Raw genomic sequence first — 5434 nt, 5'->3', positions numbered from 1 at the left:
ACCATTCACTCATCAGGAGACTTAGATAAACCAGAAGTCATCTAACTATATTTTCTGGAATCCCCTTTGTTATGTGAATATACATTAGCGTTTGCCAATAAGAATAACTCACATGACATTTTAGTAGGCAGAGTGATTTGGGAGATCAAGGTGGCCACACTGGTGGCCAAGGGTAAGTTATTTTTTTTTTAAAGTTTTTCTTTTTTATTTATTTATTTATTTATGATAGTCACAGAGAGAGAGAGAGAGAGAGAGGCAGAGACACAGGCAGAGGGAGAAGCAGGCTCCATGCACCGGGAGCCCGACGTGGGATTCGATCCCGGGTCTCCAGGATCGCGCCCTGGGTCAAAGGCAGGCGCCAAACCGCTGCGCCACCCAGGGATCCCCCAAGGGTAAGTTATTAACCAAGATAGTTGACTAAGAATTTTCTGAGACTCAGGAGTTGCAAAAATTTCCTGGTGAAATTTTTATAGCTACTTACTATAGAGTTTCAAGCTGTTTCTCTGACTCTACCCTTCTATCTTTTTTTCTCAGTTAATCCTTAATTCTTATATTAAAATAGTATTCTCTATTCTTTTTTTTATATATAGAATTCAGTATTCCATATATTTTATATTCTCTACTCTATATAGAATTCAGTATTCCATATATTTTATATTCTCTACTCTATATAGAATTCAGTATTCCATATATTTTATATCTTATATATAATTCAATATTCTATATAGTTTCTATTCTGTATAGAAATATTACTATGGTATTACTTAGAATACTTATTTTCTTTCTTAACACATATTGATACAGGTAGAGATCTAGTTAGATACAAATAAAGAGATTCTAGGCTGACTATGAAGTACCTTCAAAGATCAAAAATCAGGGTGAATTTGGTGAGGACAAGGAACAAAAAAGAAAGAGAATCGGAGATATATTGCCCAAGAAGATAATACGACAAATTGAGGGTCCAACATGAGAGGATGAGAGTACATACTTCTCCATAAAATATCTAAGATTAATTTTTTCTTGTGCTATAAAGAACAAATGGGACAATTGGTAATTATAAGATTAAATAATATTATATCAATGTTAATTTCCTGATTTTGATAATGTTATGTTAAAGAATATTCTTGTTTTCTTTTTTTTTTTTTCTTAATTTGACAGAGAGAGAGACAGTGAGAGAGCACAGCAGAGGGAGCAAAAGAGGGAGATGGAGAAGCAGGCCCTCAGCAGGGAGCCTGATACAAGGCTTAATCCCAGGATCTTGAGATCATGACCTGAACTGAAGGCAGACACTTAGCTGACTAAGCCACCCAGGTGCTCCAAGAATATTCTTGTTTTTAACACACTGAAGTTGTTATGTTTTACAACTCTCAAATGGTTCAAATAAACTGGATAGAAATTCTAAGAAAAAGAAAGAAAATAAAACTGGAACTCCCAACTCTACCTTGCAGTAATCAAGAGCCACATGTTGTATATCAATGGAGGCCAACTTGGGAACCTAGTTTCTACGACTACATAACAGTAACAACACACTGCCTTCTTGCCCCCACCCCTCTTAAAGTGGATTCGGGGAAAGCAAGCTGAAATGGACGGTTTGGGTAAGATCTGATTTGTCATAACATAGTACCCAAAATGTCCAGGTTTTAATAAAAGAAAATCATGCCAAATACCAGGAAGATATGAATGAAAGTAGCCAATCAATAGATGCCAACACGGAGATGACAGTGCTGTTCGAATTATCTGACAAATACTGTAAAGCAGCCATCATAAAAAGGCTTTAATGAGCAATTATGCACATAAATGAAACACATGAAACCAAGAAAGTGTCAATGATTTCTTCAAAGAAGTTCTCAGTGAGGAATAGAAAATGCAAAAAAGAACCAAATTGAAATTTTGGAACTAAAAAATACAGTGATTGGGCGCGTAGGTGACTCTGTCAGTTAAGTGTCTACCTTTGGCTCAGGTCATAATATCGTGGTACTGGGGTTGAGCCCCATGTCGGGCTCCCTGCTCAGTGGGGAGTCTGCTTCTCCCTCTTCCTCTGCTCCTCCCCCCACCCCCACTTGTGTGTACTCTCTCAAATAAAATAAATAAAATCCTTAAAAAAAAAAAAAAAGGAAGAACATGTAATTACCATATGAATCAGCAATTATACTCCTGGGCATTTATCCCAAAGAAATGAGGACTTGTAATCATTCAAAACCTTATATACAAATGTTTATGGCACTGTATTAGTTTGTTAGTGCTGCCCTAACAAAGCACCACAAATGGGGTGGTTTTAACAACAGAAATTTTTTGCCTTACAGTTTGGGAGGCCAGAAGTCCAAGATCGAAGTTTCAGAGGATTGCTTCCTTCTAAGGGCTGTGAGAGAGACTTTGTTCTATGCCTCTTGCCTGGCTTCTGGTAGTTGTCTGCAATTCTTGGTACTCCTTGACTTGCTGAAGCCTCGCCCCAATCTCTGGCTTCATTTTCACATGGCGTTCGCCCTGTGTGCATGCCTGCCTCCAAATTTATGCTTTCACAAGAGCACCAGTCACACTGAATCAGGGCCCATCTTAATGACCTCATTTTAAAATTGATTACCCCTGTAAAGGCCCTATCTCCGAATACAATCATATTCTGAGGTCCTGGGAGCTAGAATTTCAACACAGGGATCTGGGGAGACACAATTCAGTTCACACTAAGTACCTTTACTTGTAATATACCATCTCTGGAAATGTCCTAGATGTCTTTCAATAGGTAAATATTTAAATAAACTTTGGTACATCTATACCATGGAATATTATTCAGTAATGAAAAGAAAAAATCACTATTGGTATATGCAAGAACCTGGATGACTCCCCAGGAAATTATGCTAAGTGAAAAAAAGAAATCCCAAAGGGCTACTTACATACTGTGTGGTTCCATTAATATAACATTCTTCAAATGACAAAATTTTAGAAATAGAGAACTGATTAGTGGCTGCCAGGAATTAGGGAGGGGATAGAGCAGGAAGGAAGTGGGTATGGCTAACAGAGAACAAGAGGGATCCCTGTGGTAATGGAATGTTCTGTATCTTGATGTATAAAAGTCAATATCCCAGTTCTGATATTTACTGGGCAAAGAGTACACAAGATCTCTCTGTGTTGTTTCTTACAACTATATACCAATTTAATATGATCTTAAAATAAACTCTTAACTTAAATAAATAAAAAAATTTTTAAAGTTCATGCTGGTTTTCCCACATTATTATAATCATATGCTATAAAAACAGAAGTCTGAAAAAATAAAGACTAATACATGGAGAAACATTTTAAAATCACTCATAATCCAACTTAAGGTCGAACTGTTGTTTCTAAAAAGTAATGAGTTACAATAGATACATAACCAATATGAAATCTGGAATCAGCCTGCCCCTTCAAGCGTAGCTAAGTTTGAGGTAAACATATCCTCATTCTCATGTCCCTTTCATGTCCTATTCAAATCACAACAGTTTCCTCAGATTTCTGTCCTTGCCTGGAGGTAGGAGTAGAAAGTGATTCAAGCTCACAGATACCTGTGTTTCTGAAGTCCTGCTCTGGATGAATCAGTTCCATGTGTGAATCATCTGTAGATCTGCTAATAACATTTTCAATGCTGCAGCCTAGGCCCTTCCCTGAAGCTCTGCAATCATGAGATAGGGGTGTACTTGGTAGGTTTTACTGACAATCAGAGAAAGGTGGCCAAGGAGAGGACTACATCACACCAACAAAAATACATTCTAACCAAACACCAGACTTCTTTGCTTCACTCACAAATGAATATTATTTTCGCCCACTTTTCTCCTGAGATCTTGGCTTACCCCTGTAAAGGCCCTGTGCTTTGTGCTACCTGTCTTTTCCCTCTTATCCCCTCATCTTTCCCCCCAACTCCTAAATCCTTGTTCATAACTTATTCAAAGGAACTTTAGCCTTCTCTTTTGTCATCTGGTTCTGGTAGCTTAGAACCTCTGAGTATCACTTTCTCATTAATCAGCTTGTCAAGATTTTTTCTAGCCCAAGATATTTTCTTCCTTAAGAACAATCCTTGTGCCATTTGTTAAGAAAAGCCACTTGTTTCCCTTGCCATGCACTTGCTACCGAAGTGTATGGACTCGGGGTACTGGCTAGCCCTGGGTCAAGGGACAGAGCTAGAGACAGAGGGGATCAGTTATCCTGATCTTTGATTCCTCTGAGTCATTTCTAACACCAGCCTCTTCAAAACTGGTTCTTTTTGGGAGAAATGAAAGTATCACAACGGTAATTACATAAAAAAATAATAATGCTAATAAGTAAGGATATCTGTGACATTCTTCATTCTTCATTAGTAACCAAACCCAAAATTGCCTGAACGGTAATATGCCAAATTCCAGAGGATTAATCATGATGGGTATTATGGGCTGAACTGCATCCCCCCAGAACTCAGATCATCCCCATTACCTCAGAATGTGACTTATGTTTGGAGAGAGAATCTTTAAAGAGGTAATTAAGTTAAAGCAAGGTCATTAGGATAGTTCCTAATCCATTACGACTGTTGTCCTTATAAGAAGAGGAGATGAGCACATAGACACACATACAGGAATGACCATGTGAATACACAGGTAGAAGAAAGTCATCTACGAGCCAAGAAGAAAGGCTTCAGACAAAAACAACCCTGCTAAAATTAATTTTGGATGTTTAGCCTCCAGAACCATGAGAAAATAAATTTCTGTTGTGTAAGCCAGTCTGTAGTGCTTTGCTTTGGCAGCCCTGGAAACTAATACACTGGGTCAAAGTCAGCCATGGAAATTTGTTTTTATTTTGCATATGGCCCAGCTATAGAAAAGTAGATATAACAGGTAGTCTTTTAGGTCTTTTGATGAAGCCTCTTATGTTGTGCTTTAGATATCATTCTAGGAAGACATGATGCCTGGAATGGTAACAGAAGTCTTGAAAGCATGGAAGAATGAAAAAGGAAATTCCATGAGCATCGGTCTTAACCTTTGACATTGATGAGTTGCTGATCCAACCCGAGAACTGCTAATCTCTGAACATCTTGCTTTGTCACTTTTATTAATAAAACTGAATTGTTTGAGTTAGTTTTGACAGGTATTCTTATTTGCAGCCAAAAGCATCAAACCTGTAACGTTTCCAAGCATTGCATGATGTGTTTTCATATGAAGTCAGTCCAATTCTTTGTCTGAGATCTGGAAGACTCAATCACAGAGGTAATATATTAGTGTAGCAATCAGAAGAATGAATTTCATCACATCAGAAAACGCAGGGAAATGGAATAGAGGTACATGAGGAAAATACCATTAAACTGTATCTAAAGTCATTTGGTAGAAAGTACTCCCTTCCTAGCCTTGTCATATTAATTTCTTATTCAAGAAACATTTACTGAGCTTAGTCTACTTACACTGTGCTTGGAACTTGGTACCATTTCCACTGAAAGGGATAT

General features: G+C 37.7%; 1 long non-coding RNA gene across 1 annotated transcript; it reads left to right on the top strand.

The window, feature by feature from the left end:
- Nucleotides 1-262: 262 nt before the first annotated feature.
- Nucleotides 263-5072, top strand: LOC129498706 (uncharacterized). The gene is made up of 2 exons (XR_008662184.1): nt 263-392; nt 4879-5072. It is a non-coding gene; the product is annotated as an uncharacterized LOC129498706 (long non-coding RNA).
- Nucleotides 5073-5434: the final 362 nt, after the last annotated feature.

Source organism: Nyctereutes procyonoides, unplaced genomic scaffold (genome assembly GCF_905146905.1).
Source record: "Nyctereutes procyonoides isolate TBG_1078 unplaced genomic scaffold, NYPRO_anot_genome, whole genome shotgun sequence".
NCBI classification, from domain to species: Eukaryota; Metazoa; Chordata; class Mammalia; order Carnivora; family Canidae; genus Nyctereutes; species Nyctereutes procyonoides.
This window is presented reverse-complemented; position numbering and strand designations above follow the sequence as displayed.